This window comes from Grammomys surdaster, unplaced genomic scaffold, assembly GCF_004785775.1.
Source record: "Grammomys surdaster isolate TR1022 unplaced genomic scaffold, NIH_TR_1.0 125606, whole genome shotgun sequence".
Classification (NCBI taxonomy): Eukaryota; Metazoa; Chordata; class Mammalia; order Rodentia; family Muridae; genus Grammomys; species Grammomys surdaster.
The window spans coordinates 1,588,676-1,606,009 of record NW_021620449.1 but is presented as its reverse complement, the minus strand read 5'-3'; the positions used below and the strand labels follow the sequence as shown (position 1 = coordinate 1,606,009).

At 42.1% G+C, this 17,334-nt stretch overlaps 1 protein-coding gene across 2 annotated transcripts in view; it reads left to right on the top strand.

Annotated features, from left to right (window-relative positions):
* Nucleotides 1-9,891: 9,891 nt before the first annotated feature.
* Lrrfip2 (LRR binding FLII interacting protein 2) overlaps nt 9,892-17,334 on the top strand; it is a 102,478-nt gene continuing 95,035 nt past the window's right edge. For both annotated transcript variants that reach the window (XM_028787053.1, XM_028787052.1), the window contains exons 1-2: nt 9,892-10,001; nt 11,238-11,309. The gene's annotated coding sequence lies outside the window, so the exon portion shown is untranslated. The remainder of the gene's footprint in view (nt 10,002-11,237; nt 11,310-17,334) is intronic.

Genomic DNA, 17,334 nt, shown 5'->3' with positions numbered 1-17,334 from the left:
TGATGTGACGCTAGAAACTGTTCGTTTGCTTTGGCCTGACAACATGCCCGTCTTTCTTATGGATGGCAAGTGCTTCCTGGAAGTGGAGAGGAGCAGATGAGGGAAGCCATCTCTACCTCTCTTCACACCAAAGTGGTGAGCACTCCACAGCAAATTGTTTGATTTTGAGGTTTTCTCTAGTTTGAAAACTTCTCAGACAGGTATCTATTGGACATGGAGCAAATCTCCCAACTCTCTTCTCTCCCTTTTAACGCCCCTCCCCCCCATTTGTGTGCGATTTGAGATAACTGCATTCTGTCTTCATTTTATATATGCATGATTTCATGGAACTAAGTAAAATCCAGGAACCACAATGAAGGAAAAGATAAGATGCCTGTCGTTCTGGGACTGGCTTACCTGGGTAATACAACCTCCATCCACCTGCAACTATCTTCCTGCAAGCGACATGGCCTTGCTCTTCTTCATGGCTACAAAGAATCCCATTATGTACATGAACCCCATTTTCTGTGTCCATTCCTCTTTTGCTGGGCATACCGGTTAGTGGTGCCTGCAGAAGAACATTTTAAATGAAATGTTACCCATGTTATACAAAGCGGGTCACATACCGCACAGAGGAAATGACTTCTTAGTATAGAGAGGAGACAGTGAAGCTACAGAGGAGGGCTATGTGTTGATGCATTTTCAAGACTCTACACTGGGTAGATGTCCTTCTAGCTGATTCACTTTAGTCTGCTATGGTGGTGGTTTCCCAGGCCTCTCAGTCAGCAGCCACCCTGTCCCCAGGGCACTGAAGGAAGGCAAATGAATACTTTCCTGTAAACCGACAATAGGAAAGACTCGTAAAGACAAGAACCAACCTGCAAGGCCAGGTGGGAGTGTTTTGGAAAGTGAAGTGCTGAAATACTGACCCTTCCAGATAGTTAACTTTTACAGTCATGCCTTAATATTTACTTTTTTGTGTGTGTGATACAAAGTAGTGACAGCTGATTCTGTAATAGTCTGATGACTACGTGTGGGACATGAAATTGGGACACATTCAAAGTAAGTATCAAGACAGACTTCTCCTTCTCTCCTTTCCTCTTAGTTATGTTTCACTGCTGGGATCAAATACTTGACAGAAACTCCTTGAGGTAGGAAGGATTTACGCTGGCTTAAGCTTTAAGGGAATGGCTGTCCATCTTGGCCGAGTTCACAGTGATGGACATGTGTGGCTTGTATTCTTCACATCTTGGTGGAGCAGGCAGAACAGTGCTCAGCTGAAAGTCGAGGCCAGCTCCCAGTGGCCCATGTCAATCACCCAGGCACCTTCTCTCTCTAACATTCCACAGCTTCTCCAAACCATACACCGAGTTGGAAATCGAGTGCCTATTCAAACCACAACATTGTTCTTCAAGACAGACTAGCTTTGAGTTTAACATCGTCTTCCTCAGCCTCCCTGGGGTTGGATTATAAATGTGCCTCCACACCCCAAGCTTAAAGAAGCCCAGGTTTTAGTGTAACTGGTATAGCAGGCGTTGTTTCTGACCAGTCATATCCATTTGTTTTTCCGTTTTTGATTTTTCCAGCCAGGGTTTCTTTGTGTAGCCTTAGCTCTCCTAGAACTAACTGTACCCCAGACTGGTCTCGAACTCACAGAGATTCCGCCTGCCTCAGACTCCCTGGGATTAAAGGCATGCGCCACTATTTTCTTATCTGAGAGGCAGCGCCTCACCTTTTTCTTACTTGGTGACAGTGCCCTGTCCTTCGTTCTGTGAAGCCACTTCTAGCTTGTACTCCATGGGCTTTTGGTGAACCAGAGATAAAACGTATGGCTCAAATTTGTTGTCCAGTCACAAACAGAACTTTTCCAGCTATAACTCCCTAAAGAGAGGGTCTCAACCTGTGGGCTGGGGGTGCATACCAGATATTTACACTATGTTTCATAACAGTAACAAAAGTTATGAAGTAACAATGAAGTGATTTTATGGTTGTGGAGGGGTCTCCACACCGTGAGGAACCGTTAAGGGGTCAAGGCATTAGGAAGGTTGAGAAACACTGCCCTAAGGAACGGGAAAGTAATTCACACAGGTTTGGTGAATCAAGGACTCCCAAGAGAACCTCACTCTTGCTGGACCCAGAGTGAAGTAATTGAGACTGTTCTTGGTGCCTTGGGAAGTTTGAATATAGAGCGAATGTGATGAAGCATTGGGATTTTTCTTCTTCTTCTTGCAGACAGCTCTTTTGCCTGACCTGAAATGACCGCAAGGTGCAATAGATTGAAAATTCTACCTCTGCCTTTATTTTGCCAGGGCACTTTGACGTGTCTAAGTTAAATATTAAGTGATCATCACAAACTGAAGGCCACACTGGGCTACACAGTGAGATCAGGCTAGACAGGGAAATAACAACAAAAGTTGACTCTTTAATAAAAAAGAAGGAACAAAAAGCTTTGTATTTACATATTTTACTTTATGAACATTGTAAGTGTATCATAGGGGTATGGAGTTATGGTGTGTAGAAAATAGTCCTTTTCTCAAAAACCATATAATCTTGGGAAGACAAAGCCAGTATTTAAAGGGGCAGGAGTGGGGGGCTGGAGAGATGACTCAGCAGTTAAGGGCAATGGCTGTTTTTTTTTTTTTTTTTTTCAGAGGGCCTGGGTTTAACTCCCAGCACCCTCCTGGTTGCTCACAGCTATCGTAATTATACTTCCAGGGGATTCAGTGCCCTCTTCTGACTTCCATGGGCACCAGGCACACACATGGTATACAGACACACATGTAGGCAAAACATTCATACACAAAAAATAAATCTAAAAAACAAGTCTTTAAAAAAAAAAAAAGAATAGTTGAGTATAGTTTAATTCCAGCATTCAAGAGGCAGAAGTAGGTGGGTCTCTGTCAGTTTAAAGCCTGTTTGGTCTACATAGAAAATCCCAAGCTAGCCAGGGCTATATAGTGAGACCCTGTCTCAAAAAACAAAAACAAAAAAACCCAAAACAACCAAATGACAAAATTAAAATATAAACCCTTTTGAAAAGGAGTGAAGTGGAGATAATAATTATATTAATGTGTATAAAAGATATGAGTGGATATAAAATAATTCATAACTGTCTACAAACACAGCCACCCTACACCAAAGGGTGAGAGGCCTTAACCCTGAATATTCCCACTTACTCCTCAAGGTACTGGCTATAGTCCTAATCTGGAGGTAGTTGCATAAGTTTGCATTTCCTGCGTAGGTATTTCATGACTTAACAACTTTCATATTGTGGACTCGACATTCCTGCTCAGATGTCTGCCAGGTAACTGGAGCTCATAAAGTCTGGAAAGATTGTTTCTCTAAATCCTTCAGCTTCCAAGCTTTCAGTTGCTAGCAACACAATCCTTTCAGTTGTTCAGGACTGAGCCCTTAAGTGTTATCTCTTGCCCTTTGTCTCACACTGGGAATCAATGTTCCAAGCAAATCTTGCTGTCTCTCTATTTAAAATCTCTTTAGAGTGAAACCACCTCTTCCTAACTCTGCTGAAATCCGAGTTACTAGGGTAGCCTAACTGGTCTTCCTGCTCTCGTTCTTGCTGCCCAAAGTCTATTTATAGCAAATCAGCTAAAACAGTCCTCCCCGTGGATGAGACCAGAAAGACAAGACTCTTCAACAGTAGCATTTGTGTGAGAAACAGTAACAAGGTCCAGACTTAGGGGATGAGTAGAATAACTCATGGCCCATTTCGATGATGAGCTGTTATGATTCATTAAATGCTTTAAAGATTATTTACTGACATGGAGGAAACAGTGAACCCTAAACATTAGGCCAGCAAGCACTGGATCTTTCTCCAGGGACATCACGTATAAGCAAAATGATGTAATTCAAACTGATATATTCCCCTCTCTCCCCAGAATGTTCTCTGCTCCAAACCATCCTTCCATGTTTCCCGAGTTCCTTCCCAGCTGCTCTGATCTATTCTTGCTACCCTACCTCTCTTTTGTGGCCAGGCTTCCTGAAGGCAGATGCTTCTCTGCCTGTCGGTACTTGGGGTGTATTGCATCACTTTTATACTGACTTATTGACTTCGAGAAGAATTCTTCCACCCCAACTACTCCTTTCTTTGCTTCTCCAGCCAACTCTCTCAGGACATCCAGTTGTCTTTCTAACCCCTGTCTCCCAAAGCCTCCCTTCTATCTGTACAAGATGAACACAGTCATTTGAAAACAAAAATCCACCCATTACTATGTATGACGTGTGTGTGGGCGTGAGCATGCCAAACATGAGAGCAGAGGTCAGAGGATGTGGGTTCTAGGCAACACACTCAGGTGATTAGGCGTGTACAGGTGCCCTCTGAACCATCTTGCAAATTCCAGACTCCTCTCCTCCCCCCTTTCTTTTGAAACAGGACCTTGAGGCTGGCCTCCAGCTCATGATCGTCTTTCCTCAGCCTCCTAAGTTAAAGCGCTGGAATCATAAGTGTGTGCTCTACACCTGGCTTCTTAGGCACTGTTAAACCCTGACACGCTGTATTAGGTAAGGAACCACACATTTCTGTGCCTTCATGACGGTGCCATACCTATTAATACTTGCTGGGCTGTAAAGTTATTTTGTAAAGTGGAATCACTTACAGGACAGCAAGTCTCATTGAAAATGAATGCCCCTCCCCCCGACCCCTCATCTCCTCCTTCCCAGAATAGCCACTTCCACTCAGGAAGTGTCTGGAACATCGTAAGAGCATCACAGTCATTTCAAATTGTATTTAGGGGCTGGAGAGATGGCTCAGTGGTTAAGAGCACCTGCTATACTTGCAGAAGAACCAGGGTCAGTTTCCAGCCACCAACATGATAGGTAGCTCACAACCATCCCTAACTCCAGTTTCAGGAACTCTAATCTCTGAGGGTATCAAGAACATGTGATGTGTATATACATACAGGTAGGAAAAACGGGCATAAAAATAAGTCTAAATGTATATTAAACAGAAATGGTGGTATTTTAGTCTTTAGGGCAGAGATCCTATTTTATGGCCATGTTTCTATTGCCTGTGTGCTTGGTATATGATGGGTTAAAGTTTGATAGATAAGTCATGACATGAAGTTTTATTGCTCATTTATAAGTAGAAGTACAGAAAGGCCCATTACTTCTACAGTTAGCCATTCACATGAAATCGATAGTGAAACAGCTCCTTATCAACCTTTCCTCACTTTTAAGACTAAAGAAAGTACTTTATACTTCCTTGTTTATTCTTAGGACTGAAGGGTGAGTTGCCACTTCTGGAAGAATCTGTACAGAGCCAGAATCACTCGAGTGAGATTCTTCATCAAAAGGTTATGACATTCTCATTTTGATAGTTAGGGTTTGTTCTAGTTTCATGTCTGTTGCTGTAATAAAGACTATACCAGAAAGCATCGTGGGGCGGAAAAGGTTTATTTCATCTTACACTCCTAGGTAACAGTCCATCCCTGAGTCATGTCCAGGCAGGTACTCAAGGCAGGAACCTGGAGGCAGGATCTGAAGCAGAAGCCAGGAGGGGGTTGCTTACTTGCTTGTTTCTTATGACCTGCTCAGCCTGCTTTCTTATACAACCCAGGACTGCCTGCTCAGGAGTGAAACCATCCATTGTGAGCTGACTCTCATACCCAAATCATTCATCAAGAAAATGCTCCATAGACTTGCTTATAGAAATTCTGATGGAGGTGTTTTCTTAATATTCCCAATTCTCAGATATGTCTATGTTTATGTGGTGATTTGAATAAGAATGGCCCACACCTAATGACTTAGGAGGCCCACACCTCCTAATTCTTCCCAAACATTTCCACCACCAGCAGCAGTTCAAGCATTCAAATATATATAAACCTTTTAGTGCCATGGACTCACCCTCAGAAACTGTAAATCCCATTAAATGTTTTCTCCAAGAATTTGATTTGGTCCTGGGGCTTTGTCACAGGAAAGAAAAGTAAGTAAGGCAGTTTGCACCAAGTTGACAAAAACTAAACAAGCAGCACTTAATTTTAACTTCAGCTAATTGAAGACTCTCTTTCCTTTTACTTCAACACTAACAACTAAAAGTATTTGTGGTCAGATGTACTAAAATACACACGCAGGCTTATAGATGAATGGGAGAAGGACATGAAACAGCATAAGCAGAAGTAAAATATCTTACAAATGAGTAATTTCCAACTTTGTTGTCTGGCAAAATTAATTTATTTACAGTCTCACTCTTTTTCGGTCCAGGCTGGCCTAGCTTTTGGCAGTCTTGTCTCAGCTCTTCGAGTGCTAGGTGACAGGAGTGAGTTGGTGAGGTGGTCTGAAGGATAATGCTCCACATAAGCTCTTGAATATTTGGTCACCGTTTGGTGGTAATGTTTAGGTAGAAGGTGTGGCCTTGCCAGAGGAAGAATGTCACTGGGCTGGGGTTTCAGAGTTTAAAGACTAATGCTGTTTGTAGGTTGTTCTCTCTGCCTCATGCCTGTGGACCAAGATGTGAGTGTGCTGCTCCAGCTGTCATACCTGACACTTCCCCGTGATGATGATGGGCTCTTGTGGCTCTGGAGCCATAAGGCCAAACAAACCCTTCCTTTCATATGTGGCCTTGGTCCTGGTGTTTATCACAGTTATAGATAAGTGACTACTACAACCAACACCTGGCCCAGGCAGAGTTCTAAAAAATGTTGAGATTAGAACCATGGTGAATTTCTTATTGACATCTGCTTATTCAAGAAAGGAAAAGAGCCAAATCAAATATAACAGAAATGAATTACTGTGAAGTGGTATATTTTGGTATGAAATGAAAACTAAAAATCTAGATTAAAAGATGCACTATGGGTAGGTAAGATGAAACCAGTGAGGTACATTGGGTAAGTAACACACACACACACAGCCCAAAACATTAGACTTACAAAGTGGCAGCCTATGTTTTTCCTTGTGTGTGTGAGTAATGTATATTTGTATTCACACATGTGTGGGTACTCATCGAGGAAGGGTCTCTCACCTGAACTCAAAGCTCATGGATATGACTAGTCTGGTTGGCCAGCTTGCTCTGGAGATCCTGTCTTTGCTTTCTAATGCTAGGGGTACAAATGAACTCCGCACTTGCCTGGCATTTGTGTGGACTCTGGGCATACAAACTCTGGTCCTCATGCCACAGAAAGTGCTTTAGGCTTCGAACCATCTCCCTAGCCCAAACAGCTCGTTAAAAACATCTTTTTATTATTTGAAAATTTCATACATGTATATGATATATTTTGATCTTATCTACCCACTACCTCCCTCTACCTTCCCCGGGAGACCTTCAAATCCATTTTCCTCTCAACTTCATGTTCTCTTTTTAAATTATTGATAGTCTTGACCAATTATTATTTTTAAGGTTTATTTTTATTAGTTTTAGTTACATATATGTGTGTGTCTCTGTGTGAGTTGTGTACATGTGAGTGCAGGCTCCCAAGGAGGTCAGAAGTGGGAGATTTCCCTGGAGTTAGAGTTACAGAGAGTTGTGAACCACTCAATGTGGGTGCTGGGAAAGAGCAGTATGTGTTACTAACCACTGACCCATCTTTCCAGCCCCGGAGTCTAGTTGTTGTTGGCCATATGTACATGATGTGAGGCCACCCACTGGGGTGCAGCCACATCCACGAAGAAAAAAGTTCCTCTCATTTCCTCAGGAGCTGTCAACTGTCCATAGCTCCTGAGTTATGGCTGGAGCCTCAGGAGTCCCTTTGCCAGTCATGCTGAAACTTTGACTGGCTTGCTCATACAACTCCTAGTAGCTTATTTTTAATGTTTGAACTAATGATGTTTCCAGATATGTGTTTCAAATAAAGGAACATTGTACAGCGTTTGCCAAGATAGTTCCATCTAAAAATATGAAGAGACAAGAAAAACATGAAAAACACATTATTGTCATTAATATCAGAGAAATTCATATTAAAAATATATTCATTTTCACCAATTATGATAGTTGAAATAAAAAGTACAATATCTGATGCAGGCAAGTAAAAACAGTAATGAATATTTGCTTTTAAAAAAAGAAAACATTTTACTTCTTGGCATTATCAAAGAAAACTATGAAAGATTTGCTGTGGAAAGAATAAATATGTATGGATCCAGCCATCTCACTCTCCAAAACAGTTATAAACATTTGCAAAATTTTCCTTCATCTATTAATATATCTGCAGAGCAGCCAGCCCACACAGACCTGGGGCATTCACATGTCAGAATATTCCATAAAGATCTGGGAACAGATATTTTTGGCAGAAAGAAATGCTTAATGTGCCGAGAATGACTGTCTACAAAGTAATTCAGGGTTACTGAGTTACTGAGTCAGGGACTCCTTGCAATGACAGAGTGTCAGTCTACAACATTCTTCACAACGTTCAAATCCTCTATTACAGACTCAACAAATGGAGCTGGTTTTGTTATCTGTTGCCAAATAGGTGGCAAAATATGAAGGAGAGGTAACAGTGAACTTCTAAAGCTGCTTCACAACACTATGGTAACGTCTATTTTGACAGGGAAAGAGAACTAGGTGTGGTGGCACTTGCTTGTAACCCCAGCACTGGAGAGGCTGCTAACTTTGCCGACCTGGTAAATTCCGGGTCTGTGTGAGATTTAATAATGTCTTCTAAAAAACGAAGGAGCATGGCTCCAGGGGAACACCACCCAAAGTTGCTATCTGGTGCCAAGTGTAGACAGAAAGACAGACAGACAGACAGACAGACAGACAGACAGTTTCTCTCAGCATACTTTTCCCTGTGCGCTGATCCTCCAGGATTGATCCCATATGGCAGCCCCATGAATATGAAAGGTTGATCAAGCCTTTGATATCTCAGTGGGTGTGAGCAGCTCTGAAAGTCCTTTTAGAAGCCATCAGACGAGATCTAAGCATGTCGTCTGTGGACTTATTCGTGGGTTCTGAAATGTGCAGTTTTTGTTGATGGGAGGTGGTGTCCAAGACCACTTTGTGCCCTTTACCCCAGATACCTGCTCAGCTATCACTTCCTGCCAGAGGTCTTCTCTGACCATCTTCTCCAGCCAGAGGACTCACCCTCAAAATTTTCTCATCATTGCTTGCCGCTGAGTTCCCGACAATCTGTCATTACCTTGTTTATCTACTCAAGTTCATCTACTCAATTAGAAGGCAAGTTTCCCCGAGAGGAGGATCAGGGCTTCCGGTGCCTTGAACTTTGAACCCGAGGGGCTTCCACAGATACTTTGGGATTGAAGAACATGTCTACGATTTGAGTGTGTGTGTGGTGTGCGTACAAGTCTCACACTGATAATTCAAACTCCATCACAGGCTCCAGGGTACCTGGGACAACGGGCGTACAGCATCATACCAGGTTTTATGCTGGGAATGGCACCTAGGGTTACAGGTATGCTAAGTAAGCACCCTTCTAACTGCGCTACAGCCTCAGCTGGAAATTTCTTTAAAAACAGGTATTTTCATTTCGTTCAGCCACACCCACCCTCCACATCCTTTCCCAAAGACTACGCGCCAGGTGCCTCACTTATCCAAAACCTCCCACCAGACCGCTTAGAGGCCACCTGGCTAAGTACGTTTCCGAAACGCTCGGATACCAATGTTCGGGACCAGGCCCAGCTTGAGCCAATGCGTGTCGAGCGTGTCGCCTTCCCTGTCACCCGCTCCATCATCTGGTGCGAGCCCTGCGCTCCGAGATCCAGCCAGTAGCCTCTAAGCCGCGCGCGTCCGCTACTCCGCCGCCCGCCACAACTACTTCCGGGTGAGCGGGTCGCCGGCCGGTGGCCCCGCCCCTCTGCCCCGCCACCGCCGCAGCTGCAGCCGCCGCTCGGGCTGCTGCTCATCCCGGGTCGCGTTCGCCGCGTCGGCCGCGGCGCGAAGGCGCCCCGAGTGTGACTGCGCGACCGGCCGTGGCGCGAGGAGCCCTTCTTTTGCCTCCCTGCGGCCCGCGGGGTGGACGGTGCGGGGATAGAGTGTGGCCGCCGCTCCCCTCTCTCCGCTCCCGGGCGGCCGCTCCGGCCCTTCCGGGCGGCGCCGCAGCCTCATCCCGCGCCACACGCAGGTAAGGGCAGGCGGCGGGCCCGGCTGTCTCAAGGCGCTGCTCAGAGGCGGCTCCGGGCTGGGGTCGCCTGGTGGGTCCCCGGCTCCCGCTTCTCCCGCCCCCCGCGGGGGAAGAAGGGGTTACGCCCCTTGGACCGGGCATCACTTCGGACAGCTGGGTGCTCCAGCTCCCGTTGCTCCCGGCGCCACACTCTCTCAGACTCTTTCCTCAGTCTGTCCCGGGAGGAGCCGCCCGGGGAACGGTGTCAGGCCGGTGGAGGGCGTAGCTTTTTAAGTGAGATTCCCCCCTCTCCTGCTTCCTTCTTGATCTGAACTGAAGCGCGCGCGGGCTTACCAGGCTCAGGGCAGGACGGTCAGGGTTAATGCTTGACTAGTACCGGGCGTTATTTACACCCACATTGTGGAGTTTCATAGCTCCAGTCAGGCCTGGTTTCCCATTGCTGAGGCTATCCAGCAGGAAGCAGGGGACATAAGAGAACGCAGAGGAGAAAAGTTCAAGCGTTAGCTTTATGTATTTTTTTCCCCACCTGGAGACATATAACGCTGAAACATGGCTAAAGGGTATCCCAGACCTTGAGTATTTGTAGTCCCTTTTGATTTTCGCATTAAGTGACTCAGCATTTTTGCATTTTAGGTTGATTGAAAACTATGTAAGGATAACAGTGACTGCTCTTCATGTTGTGTTATCACAGTGAGAAGAGATGCAGCCAGGACAGATGCATTCTTAATCAGTGTTTGACGTTTTCTCCCCAGTAGGTGTGAAAAGCTGCAATTACTGAAGAATGCATAGAGTTGCAGGAAGAGTTAGTTGGCCGAGTTTACCGTGGCTTGAATGTCTTGCAGAGTTAGCCCTACTTAACCAGCAACATGCTCTGTTTAACAACTACAGAGAGACGATGACCTCGCATTTAATACACTCATGCCGAGTAAGAATTTCGGAAAGTGTGATTCATGTAGGAAGTTAGGTCACACTCTGTGACTCGTTGATCTGGATCTTCACATTGAAACAGTGGAAAGCCAGTCCCCTTCTGCCCGTTTAATTATATAATTGTACTCTTTTTATAGCAAGTGATGTATAATGTTTGCTTCTGTTTGTTGCTGGGTGGTTATTGTCATGCACTGTGGCATGGAAATAAAACGTTAAAATTTGCATAATGTTTTTGTTTTGTAATCCTTTGTTAGTTACTAAATGGACTGCTGTGATTTTAAATCTCCCTCTCCCCCTTTTTTTAACCAGATGTGGGAAGACAAATGAAGGGATTTAGAAGCCAAATAAGTGTCAGTGGAAAGGAGAGCTACCATCACTAAGGTACGAAATAGTACCGTAGAAGAATCTGTACCATATAAAATAGCTTTTTGAGTGGGAAGCTGAAGAAGCACTTTGTCATCCTATCCTTAAAGATATTGAATGAGGCTATACTAACTTCTGTCCTGAAAGGAATTGTGTTGAAGTTTTGGTTTATTTTTAGAATTGACTAATTTCAAACTAGAAGTAACTTTTTATTGATGCTATGTCATTTGATCATTTTAGTCTTTCAAAATGAGATGCCAAAAAAACCTTTGAATCCACAGTTCTTGATAGCGACAACTTTGTTTTCTGTTTTTTTTTCTCCTTTGTAGAGTCCTGATTATATTACCTTGTTAGAAGTTCTATTGACTAATTGTAAAGTAATACCAAATGTATTGGTGTTGCTTAAGACAGACGTCTCTTTGATTCTTTCAATAAATTTTTGGCATCTTTCTCTCTTTGGATATCGATACTTAAATTCAGAGTGTTCTCTAATGTTGCTTTTTATTTCTGTTCAGCTGATAGGATGATGGTTCTGTTCGTTGTTAACAGAAAATCCCTTTTGGAAAATCTCTTATGGAAATCTTCATTGGAGATAGTCTTGATGCATACGCTCGCTCGTAAGGGAAGTCTTTTCAGGTTAGGATTTAAGCATCTCCATAATGAAGGGAAAAGAGAAAGAAAGGATATTTGGTAAGGTGTCTCTCTTTTGCAACACAAAAACAAATTTTTTTTTTCATTAACTTAGGATGGAAAAGTGAGTGATTTCTTGTAAAGATCTTTGTGAATTGCTTACCCCCCTCCTTGTATGAAAAGGGACAAATTTGATGACATCATGGGGGAGCGGGGATGATTGTCCTTATGCCATTAGAGAGTTTTGGTGAGGATTAGCTAATAGGAAATAAAATTCTTCTGTCCTTATCCAAGGAGTGCTATCTGTTGCACCTACTCAACAATTCCGTTGGTAGCTTTTTTTTTTTTTTTTTTTTTGTAGTTGCTTTTTCTCTGGAGAGTCTGAATGATGGAAGTGATCCCTTATCTGTGAAAACATACTACCTTATCCGCTATGTTTGCAAATAAAGACTAGACTGACCATTATTCAAAGCCTAGCTTTTAAAACTTTAGAAGGAAAGGAATTGAGCAGAGTTTAGCTTGTGAGTAAAATGTCTTTTTTCCTTTCCCCATTTCCCCCCCTTAAAGCTAATAGAAGGCAAGACCATCTTGGGAAGTGAGTGATTGACATTACACTTTAACCTTTCAAGCTTTCTGGTCAATGGTAAATTAGTCTAGACTTAAAGCAATTACACACTAGGCTAAAATTATAAATTGTAAAGTTGGGTTTATCATGTGAGAGTGCTATTTCTTGGACAGTCACTGAAGCTCTGTACCTGTGTATGGTCTTCTTCTAGTCTAGGGATCGGGAAAGAAATAGGTAAATAGGCACCTGGAAAGAGAGACGAAATGACATCCATAGAAAGAGAACTGATGATGTGGGCTCAGTGACATTTGTGAACCTTTTAAAGATTGATAAAACGTAAAAGAAATGGTCATACGAAGAAAAAAAAAATCCTTTCCTTTGTGCACAAACTTTTTACCTTCCCATAACCGTATTTACCAGTCCAGGCTACTATAGTTAATGTTTTTTTCATATATTTTCCTCCCTCATGTTTTCAGTGACATATACAATTGCATGTGTTTACAAGTGTCTTTTACCTGTGATGTATCTGAGATATGTTTCCATATTAGCATCTACTCCAATCTCATTTTAAAAAGACTGGATTTATTCGTTTTCCATAGTTTTACTAATTCCATGTTAGTAAACATTAGGTCATTATTAGTCTTTTGTAAACAGCGCTATAAGAAAAACTTTTAAGCCAGTGTTTGACCATTTATAAGTCTATCTGTAGAGTACAGTTTTGAATGTATGACTGGGAAGTTGGTCCTTAGGTTGTGAACATGAGAAATTTGTTTTATATTTGACTTTATTTTATAATAGAAGATAATGTTTTCTCAGGCACAGGAGGAGGAAGAATTTAAAAAGTTATGTTCTTTACCTGTCTCTTCATTTTAAAAAGTATTGTGAACTAGGCTTTATATCATCTGCCTCTTGTCAACATTTGGGAAGCTAAGCCAGACGGAGAGTTTGAGGCTACTATGATCTATACAGCATGTAGTAAGACCTTGTCTCAAATAAAATTGCAAACGTGTTTTATAAGTTAATTTAAAGCATTTTGGAGTGGTAGATGATTAAATTGGTAAATGTCAAAATACTATAGTTGAAGACTGGTGTTGACAAACATAAACTACTCATATTTGGTAAAATGTCTGTATCTTGTAGGTTTGTTTCAGAGTTTATATTTTCTGTTAATTAAAAACTTATATAGCTGGGTGTGGTGGCACACACCTTTAATCCAGCACTTGGGAGGCAGAGGTAGATCTCTGTGAATTTAGGGCCATGCTGGTCCATATAGCCACTTCTAGGCCTGCTAGGGTTACATACAAAAAACCTAAACGAAACCACCACCATCAACAACAAAAATTAGTCATAAGAGAAAGAAATGACCCAGAGTTTCTTCTTTATCTTCGACATCCTACTTTAAGTAGAGTGAATGATAGAACCTGAGAGCCAGAAATTCTTTTGCAATGCAGAGCACTGCTGGTAGATTCCTTTGTCAAAGCAGGAAGTAGGTATAGATTTAGACTTTATCCAGCAAAGAGTTGGTAAGCAGAATAAGGGAGGTTCAAAATTTAATTTGAAGTTCTGCAGGTGACTCATGGCCAGGCTTTTGTCCTTTTGAAATGAGACAGAGAGAAAGTACTGAGAGGCTCGAGTGTGGTGAAGCTCATGAGTGGCAGTTTCCCTGGATGCTGTCCAGGGTCTATTTTGAGGCCCTGTCAAAACTTGCCTGACGGATCTACCGCATAACCGTAATCTGGCCTGGCCCTGCTGCAAGTCAGGAAGGCCTGTGGTTTAGGGAAAGTGGCAACTGCAAAAGAGGGAGTTTTGAAGGGAAGCCTTCAGAAGACTGATGCTAAGTTTTGGGCTAACAATCTGCTGAGCACATTGTATTACGTAACCTAGCATCCAGGTGTTTTCTGTGTTAGCATCCAGGGTTTTGTTTTCTGTTATTTGTTTACTTATTTTTGGAAAGAGTTTGATTGTAGAGAACTAAAGAGGAATTTTTTAGAATCGTGTGCCTAAGGAGGAACACAGGATTGTTCCAGCTTAATGGTTTATAGTCTGGTTCAGGAAGCATTTGCCAAGAATCAGTTACAATGATTGACTGTGTGTGTGTGCAACACACACACACATACACACACACAGACACAATATGTTATGAATGCAGGGAGGACACATCCTAAGTTGAAATTATCTAACTCAAAGTCTTTTACACTTTCTACTGGGATCTTGGAATACGACTGTTTTACAGGAGTGTTTAGAATTCACACAGCTAAATTATCTTCTTACTCTATTTCTCCCATGAAAGAGTTGTGAAATCATATATTTTATTTAATTTTCTTCATTTTATTTTGTATGCATGTGGGTGTGGGTATGTAAGGTAGAGGACAATTTGAAAGATTTGGGTCTCCCACTGTCTGGCTCCTGGGGATCAAATTCTGGTTGTGAAGCTTAGGACAAACAAGTGAGCCTTCTGGCTCTGAAGTTATACCTTTAAACTCTTGCTTTTTAGCTGGCTACATAGTTGTCTCTTTGTGCTGTGTAGTGCATGGGAACTTTGATGTTTTCTATGTTTAGTGACACTTAGGTTTAAAGTTCTCTAGGTGATCTCACTTCTTTGACTAGAAAGCTGTTGAACAACTTACTGTTACACCCTCTGACCAAGGTTCACCTCCTGGTTCACTGCTGAGCTGTTCCACAGTTTCTGAAGGATTCAGCTTGTAGCTGTACTTTATAGGTGTGAACCCACGGATGGGTGGTTGCTGGTCGTTTGTGTTGCGTTAGGTTATCACCTCAGGGTATTTACTTTTGGGGTCATTAGCATTTCATGGTGATGTCTTTAGGATTTAATGTAAGAAGTGAGCAATAGTTTCTTTTTCTTCTGTTATTTGGTTTGTTCTTATCATCTCGATTTCCTCCTTAGAACAATAAAACAAAACAAAAAAGAGAACTCGGTGGACTGAGTATGGTCAAGAATTGGGAGAACCCTTTAAGTGCATGTCAAGGTATTTTATTTCCTGAGAGGCGAGCTGCTCCATGCCCCTGCAACACCAGGACAGGATCCCAAACTCAGTCTCCATTGTTCTCATTTTGGACCTTGTGTATGTCTTAGGGTTTCTTCAAACGAGCTTCACTTTTTACGCTAGTTTTGATGCCATGGATATATCTAGTGCTTTTGAAAACTGAATTTTTAGGCTGTTTTCTTTAGGCAGTTATTCTTTCTGTAGTCCCCATTTTCACATAGAAACATTTTAACAGCTAGGAGTTAAAGTGTACTGTCTACAAACAATAAGATGTTAAGATACTTATTTTCCTGTTAAACGGTTTAACTATGTTTAATAAAAATTGAATAAATTTAGCAAACACATGTTGTTACCTTTCAAAAAAAAATTAAGTACTCCAGCTAAGTGGTTCAGTAGTTGTAGGATTAAAGATAAATATTTCAGTTTCAAATAGACTCCTCCCCCCCAGCCCAACTCCATGTCATGGGTAATGCTTTATCTGTGTGGACAATTAAGGAAATGAGGCCACTGTCTTCTTGTCTTGCCAAATTTATTCCTTGCAATCCACCTAGTTTATTTTATGTATTTACTTTTGATTGTGGTAAAACTTAAGTAGCATTGCCATATTGACCTTTTCCATTCTTTTCATTGTGGAAGATATATGCAATGTATGCCTCTACCCCCTTTTTGAGTGATGGGGGATGGGTCCAGGGCCTTGCACATGCTACAGAAACCCTCCGTCACTGGTCTCCTCCATAACCTCTAAACCGAGTGTAATTGTACAATTCTGTGGCATTACAGTGCATTCAGAGTGTGGGGCAGCCGCCCAAGCATCTCCAGAGGTTTTCATCATCTTAAAGCTGCCCATCAGACTGTAACTACTCACTTCCTGTAGCCTTTGGCAGCCACTTTGCTACTTGGTCTCCATGATTTAAGTAGTACTCTGCTCTAGGTCCCACACGTATTTGTGGAATCACATATCTGCCCTCTGTGTTTGGCTTATTTTATGTAGCATCAAATCCATTCATGTATATTTGACTTGTGTTGATCACCGGTTAGGTCTCCTACCTTTTGGTTATTGTGAATAATGCTGCCAAGGACATGGGTATCTGACTGTGCATTCAAGTCCCAGTTCGTTATTTTGTGTACGTAACCAGGAAGGGAAATGCTGGATTCTGCTCATTTTATGTCTTACTATTTGAGAATCACCATGCTGTTATCCACAGTGGCTCTACCGTTCTAGCTTCCCTCAAGAGTGGACGCACATTCTGCCTGCCAACACTTGTTATTTTCTCTTTTCTTTAAATTTTCTTTCTTTCTTTAAATTTTCTTTCTTTAAATTTTCTTTCTTTCTTTCTTTCTTTCTTTCTTTCTTTCTTTCTTTCTCTTTTGCTCATAAAAACCATCTTAATGACTTTGTGAAGAATATCTCACTGTGGTTTTGATTTGTATTTTCCTAATGACTAATGATATTGTGTAGTATCTTTTTGTGCATTTATTAGCCACTTCTGTCTTTGTAGAACATACTGACTTTATCATTGCCTCTCTAGTGCTGAGATTAAAGATGTGTGCCACCTACCTGGCCCATTTCTTAATTAAAAATTATTTTATTTTATGTGTAAGGCTGTTTTGCTTATGTACATCTGTGCACCATGTCCATGTAGTACTCTTGGAGGGAGGCCACATGACATCAGATACCCTTGCAGCTGAGTTAAAGATGGTTGTTGTTAGCTTCATGTGGGTGCTGACAGTTGCACTTCTGTTCTCTGGAAGAGCAGCCGGTACTCTTAAGTGCTAACTGTATCTCTAGCTGCACAGTCTTTTAAAACAATGATTATATTATTACTCGTACACGCAGATGTGC